We start from the raw sequence: 21,092 nt of genomic DNA on the forward strand, positions 1-21,092 counted from the left end.
TGAATGCATAACACTTGTCATGGTTTGCTTTCTTTGGAAATTTTTCCATATTTGCTCCCTTGCTTGTGCAGGACGTTTGCCACTTGGCCGTTGACCAATTTGGTTTTAAAATATTTAATTTAATTCAACAATCCTCCACATAAATTAAATATTCAAAAAAAATAAAATTAAAAAAAAATGTTGAGTATCTTATATTATGTAATAGGTGTAGGTACCTTTCGGTTTGAACCTTCACTTAGTAACAATTGATTACCTCTGTGGAGCCAAGGTGGACTATGCCTTGAACTTTGGTCCATGATTTAGATTTCATCAACAGCATACATAATATAGCGTGAACATGCTCGAAGCGGATTTGCGCTTTACGGCCATGCGCAGGTATCTCTTCATGTGTGTTATTAGGGAACAGCCTACTTCCCACAATCGCGGCCTCACGACTACACGCATATAGGTGAATCCTAAAAAGGGTACGAGCAAGTAGGTACCATGCCTCATGGGTCTCGGATTCATTAAGAGTAAAAATTCAACCTAACCCTTGCTTTTTATTAGCACTGTTGCCCTAAGGGATGGGAAAAACAAATAGTGCTCCTCATTAGTCACCTATCTAGCTTGTTTCACCCATTGAATCTTTTTAGATTGGGTTACCACCGTGGTGACTTTACTTATGGGCTTAGTCCCATCCCTCTCGACAACTCTAGAACCACTGTTCTTGACAATCCTTTGATAAGCTGATCAGCTAGATTCCTTTCGGATCTTACAAAATTTAGTGTAATCAAGTTATTCTTTAATATGTATCTCAATGATTTATGGCGCACTTTCAAGTGCCTATTTATTTTCACATTTGCATTTTCTTGATTGCATTTATCTATAACAGATCTGCAGTCACAATGAATAGATATAAAAGGTAATGGTGAAGTCACAAGAGATAAATCTATTAGTAGATCTCTAAGCCACTCAGCCTCAATGCTAGTGGTATCTAGGGCAATCATTTCAGATTCCATGATGCTTCTAGCCACTACAGTTTGTTTGGTAAACTTCCATGATACAGCTGCACCTCCTAAAAGAAAGACAAAACCAGTGGTAGATTTGGTGTCAACTATATCACTGATCCAGTTAGCATCACTATAGCCTTCCAGAACAGCAGAATAACCACAATAATGTAATCCTAGAGATATAGTATCCTTAAGGTATCTGAGAATTTTTTCTAGAGCAGTCCAATAATCATTATTAGGAGTGTGAGTATATCTACTCAGTCGGTTCACAGAGTATGCAATATCATGCCTGGTATAATTTGCAAGAAATCCTAAAGAATAAATGATCAGGGCATACAAGCTTTGATTAACTAGATCACCTAAGTTCTTCTTTAGATGAAGAGATAGATTATAGGGAGTAGATACAGGATGACAATCAGAGTAGTGAAATTTTTTAAGAATCTTCTCCACATAGTGGCTTTAGGACAAAGTTATTCTATCTTCATTCCTCATGATTTTAGTATTAAGGATTAGGTCTGCTTGTCCTAAATCTTTCATGTCAAATTTTAGAGATAAAAAATTATTTTACTTCATTAATAATTTTTAAGTCTGTTCCAAAAATTAGGATATCATCTACATATAGACATAAGATTATGATTTTGTTATTCTTCTTTTTATAATATACACATTCATCTGTGTTATTAATTTTAAATTTATTAGTTAGGATTATTTCATCAAATTTAAGATGTCATTATTTGGGGGCTTATTTTAGACCATAAAGAGATCTAATCAACCTACATACCTTTTTCTCTTGACCTGGGATAATGAAACCTTCGGGTTGGTTCATGTAGATCTCTTCATCTAGGTCCCCATTCAAGAAAGCAGTTTTAACATCCATTTGATGTATAATCAGCTTATGAATGGAAGCCAAGGCAACAAAGATCCTAATGGTAGTGATTCTAGCTACAGGGGCATTAACATCGAAGAAGTCAATCCCAGATTTTTGAGTAAAATCTTTGGCTACTAACCTAGCTTTATATTTGTCTAAAGTTCCATCTGGCCTAAGTTTCTTCTTAAAGATCCATTTACACCCTATAGGTTTACTTCCTGACGGTAGATCTGCCAATTCCCAAGTGTGGTTTTGAATTATAGATTGCATTTCATTATCTATTGCTTCTTTCCAGAAGGGGGCATCTAAAGATTTCAAGGCATCATCTAAAGAAGTAAGAGAGTCTTCTATTAGGAATGCGTAGTAATCTTCTCCAAAGTTCTTTTCAACTCTAGTTCTTTTACTTCTTCTAGGTTCAATTTCTTCTTCTTCTTCCTCTCTAAATCTGGTTCCGCTAGAACTAGTCCATAAATTATTATTGGTATTTATTTGATCATTTATCCTTATTTTAAAGGGAAATATACTTTCAAAGTAGATTGCATCTCTTGCTTCCATTATGATATTGTTATTTAATTTCATTTATTTGAGAGTTAAATTCTAAAAATCTATTAGCATTACTCTCAATTTCATATCCTATAAATATTGCATCTACTATTTTGGGTTCAATTTTTTTTTTCTTTTATTTTCTAAAATTTTTACTTTAGCTAAGCACCCCCACACTTTTAAGTATTTTAAGTTAGATTTTCTATGTTTTCAGATTTCATATGGAGTTTTATCATTATGTTTAAATGAAATTCTATTTAAGATATAAGATGTAGTTACTAGTGCTTCCCCCCAAAGATTTTCTGGTGCATCTAAAGTAATTAGCATAGAGTTAACCATATCCATTAAGGTTCTATTCTTTCTTTTAGCTACTCCATTAGATTGGGGTGAATAAGGAGTTGTCACTTCATGAATTATCCCATGTTCTTCACAAAACTGGGTCAGCTCAAATGAGGTATATTCACCTCCTCTATCAGACCTTAAGATTTTAATCTTTTTATCTAGTTGGTTTTCAGCCTCAGCTTTATAGATTTTAAATTTATTTAAGACCTCATTTTTAGTTTTGATAAGATAGAGGTGGACAGTATCTAGAAAGGTCATCTATGAAAGTTACAAAATATTTGTTTCCACCCCTTAAGGTTCTTCCTGAGTCACATACATCACTATGTATGAGTTCAAGGAGATCAGAATCTCTACTTACAGAGTGAAAGGGTCTTTTAGATAATTTGGCCTCTACACATATTTCACATTTATCATTATTCTTAAGTTCTGATTTTGGGATTAAATTCAAGTGCATTAATCTTTTAATTGAACTATAGTTTACATGTCCCAGCCTACTATACCAGACAACAGGAGAGTCAATATGAAGAACAATAGAATTTTCATTCATAGATGGAATAATTACATTAAGTTTAAACAACCCATCGCAAAGAAAACCTTTTCCGATGAAAGAGACACCATGGGTTACTACAACTTTATTTGATTCAAAAACAATTCGGTATCCTTGCTGAACAAGCAAGGATCCACTAACTAGATTTCTATGGATGTCTGGAACATGGTGCATGTCTTGCAGAGTGAGGATTTTCCCAGAGGTAAGTGTCAGATCCACTCGTCCCACTCCAAGCACGCGCGCCACAGCATTATTACCTATGGTCACAGTTTCTCTACGTGAGATCTGATAAGATGAAAACGAGGAGCGATCAAAACAAACATGTATACTAGCTCTGGTATCAATCCATCAGTCCAGTGCTAATTGTGTCATGTTAACTTCAGGTATGAAGGAAACAGACCTGATAGCAGTCTCAGAGGAGTCAGCCCCACAGGTCACCACGTTGGCCTGGGCGCCAAAAGTAACAGGACCCTTACTTCTAGGTTGACGAGGAGTAGTGATCTTATAGAAGCATTGGTTGGCCATATGGTTAGTTCGACCACACACAAAACAGCAACAAACAGATTCTCCTTCTTTCTCTTTCTTCTGGTTCTGAGAGAAGTTGGGTCTTTTGTTGTTGGGCTGAAAGGAGTTTCTATGGTTGAATGATTTCTTCTTGAAGGACTTGTTGTGGTTGGGACGGAAAGAACGATTTTGATTTTTGGATTTGGGCTTGGATTCAACATTGTTGACTTTGGGCAAAGGATTGGAGGAGTGAGATTTTTCTCTAAGGCGATGTTGTTCTTCAATCCTAATAGAATTTAGGACTTGGGTTAGAGACAGATCACCTTGGGAGTGGCTCAAAATCTTGGCAAAGTCTGACCAGGTAGAGGAAAGTTTGTCCATAATACAGGTAACTTGGAAAGACTCATCTAGGTGGGTTTCATTTGCCTGAAGTTAAAGAATCAAGGTTTCATATTCATGGATTTGATCATTCATAGGTTTGAAATCAACAAATTTAAACTTGCTAAAGGCAGAGGCTTTGAATCTCTTTACCCCGGCATCATCAAGTCCATATTTATTTTTTAGGGTATCCCAGAGATCCTCGGCACTCTTAGCTACATAATAAATATCATAAAGCCTATCAAAAAGGGCTCCTAGGATTCTATGAAGACAGTGGTAGTTGGTTTCTTTTAGAGTCCTAGTGGAGGAGGCACCAATAGTTTGAGAAGACGAAGGAGCAGGGTTTGGATTGTTGCGAGTACGAGGTCGTGAAGCAGATGGGTTAGACCCACTAATGGCCGAGATCAAGCCTAGGGTGGCGAGCCAAAACCGCATTTGATTTTGCCACCTTCTAAAGTTTTGACCATTAAACTTTTCAGGTTTAGCACTAAAATTTTCAGATGTATGGGAAGCCATTAATTTGTAGCTTAACACAGTTTTGACACTTGTGGAAATGAGAAGGTTTATGTCAAATTATTGCACTGATATCTAATTTGAACTTAGATGTCTAGTTGAAAAATCCAAAGAATAACAGCCAGATCAGCTCCAGATCGGTGGTGGAGCACTTGGCTCACTTAAGTACCAGCCTTTCTTAGGCACGTATGCCTTTTTGACAAGCTTTTTTTAGACACCGTTATTCAATAGATCATTTCACTAGATATCGTTCAATTTCATCCTAAGTGCAATATTAAGCTAGCTCCTATGAATTAACCAATTTTCGAATTTTCATTTGAATGGAATCTGAAAATTACTCCGTGAGGAGTCCAAATGGAGGTATTAATAAACCTCTTGGAGGTTAGGCAATCTAATATTTTGCTTGGAAAATTAAGTACTAAAGTAAAGCTAGCATAAATGTGTAACAGCTAAAAAATAACAATTTTCAATTATGCAGCAAAATATATAATAAATGTTGCAATTTAAAATCTAGTGCTAACAGTATATAAACTTTTCTGGAATGTTAGCCTAGATGCACAAATATAATTGATAAATTAAATATTTTTAATATTCAAAAACAGTAAATAAGAAGAATAAACTAGCAAATAATTAACTTGACAATATAATAATAAAATAAAGAAAGAGATAGAAGATGGCCTGTGGATCGAAGCATGCTGATGCGTTGTCCTAGAAAAGTTTATGTCCCCCACGCACGGGTCTGCTGGCACAAATCTCCTAGAGATACTACGACCCAATACAGAACCACGTCTTCCCCGTCAGTGCGCCTCCAGGGAAGAAACAAGAGCACGTTCACGCTTGTAGATAGCTCAAAAGAAACTTAGAAAAATTATGAGGAGAAGAAAATTTTTCTTTATTTCTTTTCTCCCCAATGATCCCTAGAGCCCTTTTTGTTGCCCAAGGTGACAAGCCAAGAGGGAGGGTGAATTGGTTTTTCTAAATTTTTCAATCCCTTAATTAAATCAATTGATGAGTGAGTGGTTTAGTTAATATTAATTGAGTGTGCGTAGTGAAGTTAGAACAATACACAATACTAACACACAAGAAGTATAGTGGTTCGGTGCTCTCCTAAGCAGCTACGTCCACTCCCCAAGCGTCCCCCTGTGAATTCACTATAATTTCGCGGATTACAATTGGATTGTTTTTCGGGCTCACTATCCAAAAATCTTTACACTTTGATTTTTCGGGATCACCAAAAACCTATGTTGGTTTTGCGGGCTAACCAACTGTTGGGAACCCGCCCATGCCGCTGATATTTCAAAACAAAAATCAGATGGCAGCGGAAAGGGGGCATATGCGGGATCAACGTTCATCGCATGAACGTTGTTTCGAGACCTTTCGTAATTAGGTAAGAATTAAAACTTTTAAAACCATTAGGAAGATCAGATCTTCACCTTGCGCGGGTAGATGATCACCGCAAATCTGAATTCGTGGTTTTCGGAAGAGGGTTCGCTTGAAGCCGTTCAAACGTCCGGCCTCTATGGGTATCCACACGAAGTAGAGGACCGATCAAATCTTTCTTGTCTTCCCGGGGTGCTAGCTCCCTTGCAAAGACTTCTTTTGATGGCTGATCTCCTCTCTTTCAATCAACTCTTGATTGCACTTGAGAGGAGGAAGAAGAAGGATGAAGAAGAGGAAGAAGATCAAAGCCCTTCGCAGCCTTCTTCTTTTCTCATGCGTTGAAGCCAAGAGGAGGAAGAAGGGATGTCGCCAAGGTCTTCTTTCCCTTGCACCTTGCTTGCGGTTGAACCAAGGGAGGAGAGGGGAGGGTGGCAGCAGCAAGAGGAGGGCTTCAAGTGCATTAGGGCGCCGACCCCTTGCCTCCTCTTATATAGCCATCTAGGGCTCCTACAATCTAGGAGCCCTAGAGTTAATTCCATAAGAAGGGGGCGCCGGCCCCTCTCTTCATGCCGCACACAAGGAGAGGAGGAGGGGCGTGATCCCTCCTTCTTGTGATGCCCTAATCCTCCTCTAAGGAGGATTAGGTGTCCCTCTTATGGCTAAGTCCTAATCCTATTAGGCTTTAACCAAATCATGAATCAATTGGGTTCAATCCATGCTAGTCCTAATCCTATTAGAACTTGAATGAACCATGACTCAATTGAACTCTTCAATCCTAATCCAATTAGGAGTCATGTTGATTCATTAGATTAATAATTAATTTAGACTTAAGAAATCCTAATCCAATTAGGATGTATTTAATTTTAGTCCTAATCCAATTAGGACTCTATTTGAATCCGAAGTCCTAATCCAATTAGGATTTCTAGGAATCCTACTCCAAGTAGGAATCCAATTTTAATTCAAAATTCCTAATCTCATTAGGGTTGTAGGAATCCTATTCCAAGTAGGAATCCCAGTCCTACTCCAACTAGGATTCCCAGTCCTAATCCAATTAGGACTCTAGGAATCCTACCCGAAGTAGGATTTGTGTTTAAGTCCAATTAATTAATTCCCTTTGTTCCTTCTTCAACCGAATATCAATCGAATTGATTACTCGTGATTCATAATCACTATTCAACCATTGGATCGGTCAATACTTCTAGTGTGTGTGACCCCATAGGTTCTACTCTGACTGGTAGTGAGATATATTATGATCTCTATCATAATATCATTGAAAACTCCTTTCAATGGGTTGGAACGATTCCAACTCAACTCATTAGGGTTTATCGATCATCAAGATAATCCCTATGAGTCCCACCATCCACCAGTGACACCTAGCAGCATGTAGTGGCTACCCAGTAGAATAGAAAGATGAACCTCTAGGTGCAGTTAACATGTGATACAGTCCTACTATCGTGGATCCCCACAGGATGGAGGTCATGGACAACTCATCAAACCCCATCGTCTGTCATATGTCAAGATTTATTCGACTTGAGTTCGATAGTGGAAAACTCTTTTTCTACTTTATATTACTGCCCTGGCCAAGGTCTTAGAACTCAGTCTAACAAATCACATAGGATCACTCCTCTTCTATCAAGGTCGATAGATTCCTTATAGGTGCATACCCTACTCCTACAGTGAACTTACTGCAGCCAATCTACACTGCATAGACCCATATGGCTAGAGACCATGTATGTGTGCAGTCAAACTACAATAACCTCACTGTGAGTAGCCGAAGCATCGCAGGTCAAAGGACCAGTCACACTACTGCAACATCAAGCAAGTCACTGACGAGTGGATAGACATCCAAGTGACTTCTTGTCTTGGTCACGCTCAGTACCCTTGTTCTCTAACAAGCACCTGCACTATCACTTCAGTGTCCCTACACTGTGGACTCAAGTCTCGTCCATCCAGAAGGAAAGTGATCTGTGCACTGATCGGATCGATCACCGTCCTTGTGATGATCCATTGATCAGGAGCATTTAGAAATTAATCACCAATGATACATGGCTCAAATTCTCAACTCTTGAGAATATGTATCATCATCTTATTAATTTCTTGGACGATTCATAGACACATAAATAATATGAATGAAAAGATGCCTTTTATTTATTCAATAATAAACAGTCAAGTACAAAATTATGTCCCTAGAATCAACAATGTGTCAGCCAAATTGGCTTCTAGGGCATACATCTAACACCAACAATCTACACCATTGGTTTTACGGGCTCACCAACAAACCTTACAAAGTAATTAAGAAAAAAGAGTTTGAAACTCCTAGAAGAGCAAATATAACAATTTTACACTAATAGAAGAGATAAAAAAATAGTTATGGATGCTCTTCTCTTCTTTGCCAAGGTTACTTCACTTCACAATGGTTTGGTGGAGCTATTGAATGCACACTCAGATTACTCAACCACCTCCTTTTTGAGACTTAAATGGAGAACCTTGATGAAGGATGCTAGGGCTTGCTTTGACTTGAATGAACTATTGATTTCTTGGCAAAAAAGATACTTTCTCTGATGAATAGTGTCACTTTAAATACTTGCCCACCTCTATTGGTCACTCCCTATTGGTTAGATTTGAAAAACTAGCCGTTACTAGCCGTTGGGAGGTCAAAAAGCACTTATGCAGAACTAGCCGTTATGCTCTTGCCCGTGCTGGGGTCGACCCAAACTTTCCTGAGGTCGACTCAACTTGCTGTTCATCAGACTTGGGGTCGACTCAACTTCCTCTAGGGTCGACCCAACTTTCTATGGGGTCGACCCCTGCTACAGTGGGGTCGGCCTTCTCAGAAACCATAGAACTTTGTATTTTCGGCTATTTTCACTGGGGTCAACTCAAGCTTTCTTGGGGTCGACCCGTGCTACAGTGGGGTCGACTCAAGTTCCATTGGGGTCGACCCTCTCAGGGATTCCAGAGACATGGTTTTTGAACACATATCCTTAGGGTCGACTCATGTTCAGTTGGGGTCGACTCCATTGGGGTCGACTCAAGTGTTCCTGGGGTCGGCTCAAGGAATCTTGGGGTCGACCCTCTCAGTGAATTCCAAAGAGTTGTTTTCTTGAGGCTTCAAACTGGGGTCGGCTCAAGGTTCTTTGGGGTCGGCTCCTCACCTGGGGTCGGCTCAAAGATACATAGGGTCGACTCCACTTACTGTTCATCTGTGCCATTTTTGCAGAGGTATGCTAGATAGTTCCAAGGTGTGCAAGGATCGACTCCACTTAAGCTGGGGTCGACTCAATCCACACTTTCCTGCATCTTAAGGTTAGACTAATTCATATAATCAATGAAACATATTTCAAGCAATTTTGAATGCATGCCACAATAGAACTACATACCCTTAACAATGAAAATTACTGTTTTGCCCTTAAGAGTATATTTAATTTGAAACTTTGCTGAATTAGAATTAAGAGTTCTCTATCACTTTTCTACTACAAATTTTATCTCGTTGTTAATCATTGAAAGACGTCTTGATTTCATTCTCTTAATATATCATGAATGTATCGAGGGTGTCGTATTCATTAGTGATGTATCACGTTAAACTGAATTATTAATTTGATATTCCCTCAATGGTTGTATTAATCATCGAAATAACACTATCATCCTCAATCTCTTCCTTTTTGATAATTACAAAACATTGAGCACGAGCAAATTGACACTTATAGTGAATTTAGGAGTTTTGATTTAGAAAGAGCTTAAGTTGCTGAATTTTAGCTTTTCAAATTTAAAAGTGAAAGCTTCCCCTCTTTAATCGAAATATTGTCAATTTGAGCTTTTGATTTTCTCCTCCTTTCTTTTGTATTTTATTAAAGATGAAACTTCAAGAATTTGAGATAAAGCAAGAATTTCATATTATGTATCGAAGCATGAGGAGTATGTGCCAAATTCAGAAATTTTGATTGAAAATTCAGACTTTCTTATTTTGAAAATTTTTATTATTACATATTGCTCCCCCTTAAGTGAATATAATCTCTTTCTTTAATTTTCAAACTTATTTCTTCCCCTATATCGCAATTCCCCCCCTATATCGCAACTTCTTTCTTTTCTTACTTCTCCCTCTTTTTGTTATCATCAAAAGAATGTATAACAATAGATAAGTAGAAGCAATAAATGATAAAATCCAAATTCTATTGATCAAAATGAAACATTGTAGTATACTAATGCCAAAAGTACAATGTTCTTCAATTAAGGTGTAAAGTACATCAACAAAGTAAAATGCATATGAGAACTAGATAAATCCTAGGCACTAATCATGATGGACTCCTGTAGTGCTATCATCGGGCCTAGGGGGAATCTAATGGCTGTGATCTAGTCCTCATCCTCCTAGCATAAGTGGTGAGGGGAGGTTTGGCCTGATGGGACTGAGTCTGTCATGGACCTCTGTGAGCTGGGTGACTCTGTGCCAAAATCTCTGACTCAGCTACTCGGGGCATATATGGACTATGAGCCTCTCTCTCTCTCTAATGCTGTCACCTGATCTCTGAGGCTTCTAATCTCAGCAGTCATACTGTCCATCCTGCTCATCATGCCATCAGAGAGAGTCCTCACCCGAGCTGACATAAGCTCAGTCATCCTACTCCAAAACTTCTCTGTACATCCCGTAGGTGTGGATGACGAAGGTCCAGCCTCTGAAGGTGCTGTAGGATGATCCGCAGGTATCTCAGGCTCAGGGATAGAGTCTCCAATATCTGGTGCATCACCCTCTGGTGCATGTACCCCTGCACCTCCACGCACCCACTGACCATCCACCTTCTCATGCGCACTAGAGACCGTGCAGTGTAGGTGTCGATAAATAGCAAATGCCTAGATATCTCTCCCTCCACATATATGTCATGCTGCCTGAATATCAGGGTGAGTATCATACCATAGGGCAAGGAGACTCTCGATTTGCATATGGCCTCTCGCATCTGCCTAATCATCATAGCTGGAAGATTCAAGAAAATACCCTGAATGACATGCTCCATAATAGCCAAGTCATGCTCAGATACATGATCAAATCTTCCACTCTTCGGAAACAATATCCGACCTATGAAGTTATACAATAACCTCATCTCAGCTGATAGAGAGCTAGCTATTAAATTTTCTGAATAGTCAAAGTCATCTCTCTCAAAAATTATCTGTAAAGCCCTCAACTTGTTCTCTGGTTTTTCTGGTATGGCTCCTTCACAGGGGAGATCAAGCAACTCACTTAGGCTTTCCTCTGAAACATGAACTTGTACTCCTCGGACCTCAGACACAAGCCCTCCCGGACCGACTTTTAGAAATGCATAGAACTCACGAACTAAGCCCGAGTAGGTCACCAAATCTAGGAAGCAAAGATACTCCCATTCTTGCCTTCGAATCCAACCACCCAACCGGAACCCTTCTTGATCCAAAAATTCGGAATGGATCCGTCTACCCATGGTTACCGGTCTCCCTGCATATTTAGCAAGTTGAACTCAGGAGAAGGAGGTGGAGGAGGCTCCACACGTGTCTCACCTCGTGAAGAAACTGTAGAAGACTCTCTAGCACGCCCTTCTACAATGGTTGGCCGTGAAACCCTCCTGGATCTCTGGCAACAGCTTGCTTGGATCCCATTTTTACCAAACCCTCACTTAGGTCTTGATCCAACGGCTTGGAGAAGCAATCTACTACTGTTTGGAGTTGATTGGAAGGGATTGGAGAGTGGAAAATAGGATTTTAAGAAGAAGACAAAAGAATAGAATGCCCTAAAATAGCTCACGGGTCTCCTTTAAAAACGGGGTCCCGCTGTTGGGTCGACCCCAGATTTTTCTTGGGTCGACTTAAGGAGGGGTCGACCCCATTCTAGCTCGGGTCGGCCCTAGTTCAGGCCAAATTTTTTTTTTTTTAATTCCTCCTTCTTTCTGATCCTTACCAAATCTTTATGGGACATTGATATATGAGTAAGGAATCTATAAATAAATGATTTTACTAATGTTTCATGGAATTTTCAAAATGGAAGGAGAGTATCATGAGACAACTTGTTCCTTTCAATTGGTTTTTTCTTTTTTTTAATCAAAGGGATCACATATGCCTAGTTTTCTTCTAAGCATGCAGAATCTATCTTCACTTAAAGGTTTTGTGAATATGTCAGCTAATTGTTTCTCGGTACATATATGCTCAATACATACATTCCCATTTTGCACATGATCTCTAATAAAATGATACCTTATTTCAATATGCTTGGCCTTAGAGTACTGAACCGGATTTTTGGTAAGGTTAATGGCACTAGTGTTATCACACTTTATAGGAATGTTGTCTAGTTTGATTCCATAGTCCTCTAGTTGTTACTTGAGCCATAGTACTTGAGCACAACAACTCCCGGCAGCTATGTATTCGGCCTCAACCGTTGACAATGCTACTGAATTCTGCTTTTTGCTAAACCATGATACTAAGTTATTCCCTAAAAATTGACATGTTCCACTAGTGCTCTTCCTATCTAATTTGCATCCAGCAAAATTTGCATCAGAATATGTAAGCAATTCTAGACAAGAGTCTCTAGAGTACCATAATCCTATGTTTGTGGTTCCACTCAGATATCTAAGGATTCTTTTGACAGCACTTAGATGTGACTCCTTAGGATCTGATTGGTATCTAGCACATATTCCCACACTAAATACTATGTCAGACCTACTAGCAGTGAGGTAAAGCAAAGATCCAATTAAGCCTCTATAGAGCTTCATATTTACACTTTTTCCTTTTTCATCTTTGTCTAGTTTACTAGTAGGGTTCATTGGGGTGCCTATTCCCTTGTGATTTTCATTTCCAAACTTCTTTAGTATTTTCTTTGTGTACTTAGTTTGATGAATAAAGATGCCTTCCTTAGTTTGCTTGATTTGTAATCCGAGAAAGAAATTTAGTTCCCCCATCATACTCATCTCGAATTCTCCTTGCATTAATTCTGCAAATTCTTTGCAAAGAAGATCATTAGTGGCACCGAAAATTATGTCATCTACATATATTTGTACTACTAGCAGATTTTTATCTTTTCTCTTGAGAAAAAGTGTTTTATCTACATTTCCTCTACTAAAATCATTATTTAACAGAAATTTACTTAGTCGATCATACTATGCCCTAGGTGCTTGTTTCAATCCATATAGTGCCTTATGTAATCTAAATACGTGATCAAAAAATTCATGATTCTTAAAATCAGGGGGTTGCTCTACATATACTTCTTCTTCTATATAACCATTTAAGAAGGCACTTTTTACATCCATTTGATATAATTTGAAATCCATGAAGCATGCAAAAGCTAGAAGTAATCTAATAGCTTCTAATCTAGCCATGGGAGCAAATGTTTTTTTCAAAATCTATCCCTTCTTCTTGATTGTATCCCTTAGCTACAAGTCTAGCTTTATTTCTTATAACTACCCTATTTTCATCTAATTTATTTCTAAAATCCATTTTGTTCCAATTACAGAATTATGCTTTGGTCTCTCAGTTAATGTCCATACATTGCTTCTTTTAAATTGATTTAATTCTTCTTGCATAGCATTAATCCAATTTATGTCATTCTCAGCTTCTTCATAAGTTTTAGGTTCTATTTGTGAAACAAAGGCAAGATAGTTATTTAAATTTCTAAGAGAGGATCGAGTTCTTATCCCTTGAGATGGATCCCCAATAATTAAATCTTTGGGGTGTCCATGTGCGTACCTCCATTTCTTTGGCAAGTCTTGAGATTGTGGTGGCACACGATCATCTTCCTTTTTTTGATTTGGCATGTCATTAAGATTCAATTTTTCAAACTCAATAATTTCTGCATCATCATCAAAAGTACTTTCTCTTCTAGGAGACTCACTAGCAGACTCATTAAAAATAATATTAATAGACTCTTCAACTACAAGAGTTTTTTTGTTGAATACTCTGTATGCCCTGCTAGAAGTAGAGTATCCTAAGAAGATACCTTCATCTGACTTGGCATCAAATTTACTTAGATCCTCCTTGCCATTGTTTAAAATAAAACATCTACACCCAAATACTCTAAAATATTTAGCAGTTGGTTTCTTATTCTTCCAAAGTTCATAAAGAGTTTTCTTTGTTATAGGACATATTAAAACACGATTTAAAATATGGCTAATGTTTATGGCTTCAGCCCAAAAGTACTTTGGAAGATTTGACTCACACAACATCGTGCGTGCCATTCTACCAATGTCCTATTTTCTTTCAACAACCCCATTTTATTGAGGCATTCTACATGCTGAAAATTGATGAGAAATACCATTTTCATTACAGAATTCTTCAAAGTGTTGATTTTCAAATTCAGTTCCATGATCACTTCGAATTGCAATTAAGGTGAGCTTCTTTTCAGTTATGATATTTTTATAATATTTCAAGAATGCTGAAAATGCTTCATTCTTATGTGCAAGAAATGAAACCCATATATATCTTGAGAAATCATCTACTATAACTAGTCCATACTTTTTTTCTCCTAGACTTGTAGTTCTAGTAGGCCCAAATAGATCCATGTGTATGAGTTCAAAAGGCCTAGTGGTTGATACTACATTCTTTAATTTGAAAGATGATTTGTTTGCTTTCCTAATGACCATGGTCCACAGATTTTATCTTTTTCAAAAATCAATTTTGGTACATCTTTTATCAAATCCTTTTTCACTAGTTTTGATATTAAGTCCATACTAGCATGTCCTAGTCTACAGTGCCAAAACCAACTTGTTTCACTTTTCCTTTCTTCATTAGTGATTAAGTATAATCCATTTTTCTTGCCTAAGTCATGAAGATCTACCATATAAATATTTTCATGCCTATGTCCCATAAGTACAATGCTATTATCTTTAGGATTTGTGATTATGCATACTGAGGCTTCAAATATGACTTTAAGACCTTTATCACAAAAATTGACTTATGCTAAGTAAGTTATGTTTCAGACCATTAACTAATAAAATATTTTCTATAAAAGTGGATGGAGTATTATAAATTTTATCCTTTCCAATAATAAGTCATTTTCCATTGTCTCTATAGGTTACCACTCCACCCTCCTTAGATTCTAAAGTGAAAAATTGTTCTATGTCACCTGTTATGTGTCTTGAACAGCCGCTATCTAGATACCATCATCTGTCCCTCTTTTTAGCTGTAAGACACTCCTACAATCAAAATCAAGAATGTACTTTAGGTACCCAAACTATGTTGGGTCCTTTAGGGTTAGTACCTAATGTTCCTTTTGGAACCCAAATTTTTTTAGATTTTAGCTTACTCTTTTCACTCAATTTGTTATAATTGAACTTTCTAAAATTACATTTATATGCTTTGTGTCCTACTTTATTGCAATAATGACAAGTTATATTTTTATTTTTGGCTTTCACAAATATGTTCTTTAAGTATTTTTGCTTTCTATTTGTTTTTATCCTAACCCTGCTTTATCATATACAGCTTTTTGACTATCAAGAATCATATTTAATTTAGTTGAGCTAAGTGTAAACTTGTCCACTAAGGATTTGTATTTTTCTGCTTCTTCTTTTAGCTTGAAATTTTCAGTAATTAGACTTTTAGTTTCATTAGTGAACTTCCTACTTAATGTTTCATAGTCATTAGATAGTTTCAGCTTTTCTTTGATAAGAGATTGATTTTCATCTTTTAGAACTTTATTTTTATTGATTAGTTTCTTGTGTTCTTCCATGAGTTCTAAAAATGCATCATGTAATTCTTCTACCGTAAAATCACATTCAAGTTCAGAATCTACCTCATCGTCATTGGCCATGTAGCAGATTTGGGCTGTCTCTTGTTGATCTTCCTCTTCCGAGCTTGACTCCTCACTTTCACTCCATTCAGCCATGAGGTTCCTCTTTTTAAGCTTTCTTGCCATCCATTTCAATTCTAGGCAATCTATCTTGAAATGCACGGGCTTGTTATACTCATAGCAAATTGGTATTTCTTTTTCTTTTTCTTTGTCCTTTCATTTTTCCTTGCTCGAGCTACCTTTAAGGAAGGGCTTCCTTTTATGAAATTTCTTCTTCTCTCTCATAAATTTTCTGAATTTTCTTGCGAGCATAGCCATTCCTTCTTCATCATATTCTTCCTCATCATCAGACTCCTCTGATTCAATTTTCTGTTTTGGAGTCGTAGACTTCAAGGCAATGGTCTTCTTTTTCTTGACCTCCTCTTCTGAGTTTTGCTTCATGGTCAACTCATGGGTCATGAGTGATCCTAGAAGTTCTTCCAATTGTAGTATATTGAGGTCCTTTGCTTCTTGAATTGTAGTTACCTTGGCCTCCCAAACTCTTGGTAGTGACCTGAGAATTTTTCGCACTAGTTCAGAGTTAGTATAAGACTTTCCTAAACTCTTTAGTCCATTTATGATTTCTGTGAATCGAGTGAACATTTCAGTTATGGACTCTTTGGATTCCATTTTAAACAATTCATACCTATGTACTAATATATTTATTTTTGACTCTTTAACCTGATTAGTTCCTACATGTGTGACCTCTAGTTTATCCCAAATTTTTTTCGCGGAGATGCATGTAGATATTCTATTAAATTTACTTACATCTAGTGAGCAGTAAAGTACATTAAATACTTTAGCATTTAATTGTGCTAGTCTTCTATCACTCTCATTCCAATCCATTTCTGGTTTAGGAATGATTGTGCCCTCTATACTAATTGTGATTGTGTGTGGTCCTCTAGTTATGATATTCCACAAGTCATAATCTAGAGCTTGAATGAATATCCTCATCCTAGCTTTCCAATATGTGTAATTAGTATCATTAAACAGAGGAGTTCTATTTGTGAATTGCCCCTCGCTCATAGAACATCCTACTTGGGTTTCATGATCTTTGACTCTTGATCGTGAGATCAACAAATACTATGAGAGCACCTAGCTCTGATACTACTTGTTGCCCAAGGTGACAAGCCAAGAGGGGGGGGGGGGGGTGAATTGATTTTTCTAAATTTTTCAATCCCTTAATTAAATCAATTGATGAGTGAGTGGTTTTAGTTAATATTAATTGAGTGTATGTAGTGAAGTTAGAACAATACACAATACAAACACATAAGAAGTATAGTGGTTCGGTGCTCTCCTAAGTACCTACATCCACTCCCCAAACGTTTTCTTGGGAATTCACTATAATCCCGCGGATTACAGTTGGATTGTTTTCCTGGCTCACAATCCAAAAACCTTTACATTTTGGTTTTTCAGGATCACCAAAAATCTATGTTGGTTTTGCGGGCTCACCAACAACTTACACCGTTGGTTTTACGGGCTCACCAATAAACCTTACAAAGTAATTAAGAAAAAAGAGTTTGAAACTCCTAGAAGAACAAATATAACAATTTTACACTAATAGAAGAGATGAGAAAATAGTTATCGCTTTGAGGATGCTCTTCTCTTCTTTGCCAAGGTTACTTCACTTCACAATGGTTTGGTGGAGCTGTTGAATGCACATCCAGATTGCTCAACCACCTCCTTTTTGAGACTTAAATGGAGAACCTTGATGAAGGATGCTGAGCTTGCATTGACTTGAATGAACTATTGATTTCTTGGCAAACGATACTTCTTCTGATGAATAGTATCACTTCAAATACTTGCCCACCTCTATTGGTCACTCCCTATTGGTTAGATTTGAAAAACTAGCCGTTATTAGCTGTTAGGAGGTCAAAAAGCACTTCTGCAGAACTAGCCGTTATGCCATTGCCCGTGCTAGGGTCGACTCAAACTTTTCTAGGGTCGACTCAACTTACTGTTCATCAGACTTGGGGTCGACTCAACTTCCTCTAGGATCGACCCAACTTTCTATGGGGTCGATCCCTGCTACAGTGGGGTCGGCCTTCTCAGGAACCACAGAACCTTGTATTTTCGGCTGTTTTCACTGGGGTCGACTCAAGCTTTCTTGGGGTCGACCCGTGCTATAGTGGGGTCGACTCAAGTTCCATTGGGGTCGACCCTCTCAGGGTTCCAGAGACATGGTTTTGAACACATATCCTTAGGGTCGACTTATGTTCAGTTGGGGTCGGCTCCATTGGGGTTGACTCAAGTATTCCTAGGGTCGGCTCCAGCTGGGGTCGGCTCAAGGAATCTTGGGGTCGACCCTCTTAGTGAATTCCAGAGAGTTGTTTTCTTGAGGCTTCAAACTGGGGTCGGCTCAAGGTTCTTTGGGATCGGCTCCTCACCTGGGATCGGCTCAAAGATACATGGGGTCGACTCCACTTACTGTTCATCTATGCCATTTTTGCAGGGGTGTGCCAGATGGTTCCAAGATGTGCCAGGGTCGACTCCACTTAAGCTAGGGTCAACTCAATCCACACTTTTCTGCATCTTAAGGTTAGACTAATTCATATAATCAATGAAACATATTTAAGCAATTTTGAATGCATGCCACGATAGAGCTACATACCCTTAACAATAAAAATTACTGTTTTGCCCTTAAGAGTATATTTCACTTGAAACTTTGCTGAATTAGAATTAAGAGTTCTCTATCACTTTTCTACTACAAATTTTATCTCATTGTTAATCATTGGAAGACGTCTTGATCTCATTCTCTTAATATATCATGAATGTATCGAGGGTGTCGTATTCATTAGTGATATATCACGTTAAACTGAATCATTAATTTGATATTCCCTCAATGGTTGTATTAATCATCGAAATAATACTATCATCCTCACTTTTTATCTAGACTCTTGGAATTGGAAGAAGAGAAAATTTTGATTGTCTTTGAAATGATCCCTAGAGCCCTTATATAAGCTCAGGCCCGTCAAAAGAAGCAAACTCTCCTCCTGCAGATTGATGACGTGTCTTCTTGTGCTTTTTTGATCATGCGGCTTATTGCATCTTGGCCGTCCATGCTTTCTTCCTTCTTCAAGGGGTCTTTCCATGCTTGCTCTTGCGCTAGATGCATGACACTTGTCATGGTTTGCTTTCTTTGGAAATTTTTTCATGTTTGCTCCCTTGCTTGTGCAGGATGCTTGCCACTTGGTCGTTGACCAATTTGGTTTTAAAATATTTAATTTAATTCAACATAGGTGGCTTTAACAGCACTGAGTTGGTGGTAATGGAAACAGAAAAAGAGAAACAAAATCAGGATAAAGGCTGCACAACGCCACCTAAAATCCAGCAAAAGATCAGAGAAATGAGTTCGCTTTGTGATAACAAGCAAGAGAGTCTCTACTTTTTTTTTTTGTGTGTGGGTGGTGGTACTATTGGTCGTTTTAAAGTGAATTTATGGCGGGTTTTTAAGGCAGACAGGAAGGAGATATGGGTGTCTTAGGAGATTGTTAGCTTGCTCCCATGGCCTTATTATTCTCTAAAGGGATGGGAAATGCCAGCCAGTGAGGAGGAAAAGCCCTAAGGGGAGTAGGGCTCAAGTGTGGAAGGATAGCAACAAGCATAGGTTCACAGAATCCAAAGGAACCTCGGCCCTTCAGGATTCTCTCCGATCTATTACACTGTTGATACCTCTGGTGTCTCGGTGCTGTTTTTTTTTTTTCTTTTTCCTTCTGTTTTTTGATTTTTGTTTCTTTTAACTTTTGAAGGAGAAAGTGATGGAACGCTCAACTAAATATGTGTCATGTGCCAATTTTCTACAAATGGAATTGGATTTTGGAAGAAGGTGTGGCTTGTAAACAGACTCAGTTAGTAGGTAATGGGTCACCTATTCTGACTGGAGGTCAATTGCAAGTCTTTCGGAGTCTTGGATTGCCCAGCACCTCATAATTATGATATGATTAATTAAATTTATCCAAATTTTTATCCAAAAGCATGGTAAAATTTTTATTTACTTATATATTTTTATAAAAAAATTATTTGCACGTCTACCTATTAAGAATATTTTAATTATTTTAATTTAAAATCGTTAATTTTTTAATGGCGTAAGATGGTATTACGAAGGTATACATACAAATATTAATTTTGAAAAGGTATTCACGTAAAATTCTATATTTAGAAAGGTATCTATGAAAAAAAAAAACTTTTTTTTATTTTCCGAAGCCTGGACTGATGGATCCTGGCCATCCAAAAAAAGGGATAAGGTACTCCGAAGAGAGAGAGAGAGAGAGTTTTGCCGCATACCTGGAGGCGGATGATGCCGGAGGTGGAGGGAGGCGGGTCCGCAACCACCAAGCGGAAATCGCCGACTTGAGCTCCGACACCGCCGACTCGGGAGCGGAGACCGCGGGGAGAGTCCTCGTCTCGCAGATGCCCACCGGCACCACCATTCCTCCCCTTCCGCACCCGTTCATGGACAGACTGCACGGGCGATACCTCTGCCCACCCTCGCTCTATTAATTAAAAAAGGATGCAAAAGGAAAGAAAGCAAACACGCAAATTGGAGTTTTAGATAAACCAGCCTTACGTGTCGAGCCGGAGGAACGGCTTGCCGGCAAAGGGAGGAGGACTCCGGAATTGGCAAACTTCCGGTGGAGTGAGCAGCCATTGTCATGGAGATTCCTCTCAAAAAATAAAAAAATAAAAGAAAAACGAAAAGAAAAAACGATGAAGGTGCGGAAGAGCTCCGAGAGCGTGGGCCGAGTGCTTCACACACCCAGTACACTATTTCAAGTGTTAAACATTAAAAAAATACTTATTTAATATATTTTTCAAATATCAAAATAATAATTTATGAATAAATTAATATTTTTTAAGTGAGGGAAAATTTTGATGCTTAAATAATTATTGAAATAAAGTGAATGAAAAAAATAAGAGATAATCTCATCAATAGCCGCACCAGCAATACTCGTAGCAGTAAAAATAGCGACGCCATGGCAATGAAATTAGCAACCAATAACAACAACAATAATACCAACAGCAAGGGGAATACCAACAGTTATAATAACGATACTTTTAGTTTGGGGCCATACTTTTTGAAGATATTAAGATATGTAGTCATTCCTTCTTCCTATGTGATTCTCAGTCCATCTCCATCGCTACCTCTATTTTTTTTTATAGATCACTTCATTTCTTAATATTTCTTTTATTGTATTACACTACATCTATCTCAATATTCTTATTTTTATCATATTTATCTTGTTTATATATTATTTT

General features: G+C 37.9%; 1 protein-coding gene across 1 annotated transcript in view; it reads right to left on the minus strand.

Annotated features, from left to right (window-relative positions):
* The window catches only part of LOC103723441 (isochorismate synthase 2, chloroplastic), a 44,151-nt gene extending 23,594 nt beyond the window's left edge, over window positions 1–20,557 (minus strand). Inside the window, exons 1-2 of the mRNA XM_039119183.1 lie at window positions 20,404–20,557; window positions 20,121–20,314 (exon numbers count right to left, since the gene is read on the minus strand). The gene's annotated coding sequence lies outside the window, so the exon portion shown is untranslated. The remainder of the gene's footprint in view (window positions 1–20,120; window positions 20,315–20,403) is intronic.
* Window positions 20,558–21,092: the final 535 nt, after the last annotated feature.

The sequence above is a fragment of the Phoenix dactylifera genome, unplaced genomic scaffold (genome assembly GCF_009389715.1).
Source record: "Phoenix dactylifera cultivar Barhee BC4 unplaced genomic scaffold, palm_55x_up_171113_PBpolish2nd_filt_p 000496F, whole genome shotgun sequence".
Lineage (NCBI taxonomy): Eukaryota > Viridiplantae > Streptophyta > Magnoliopsida > Arecales > Arecaceae > Phoenix > Phoenix dactylifera.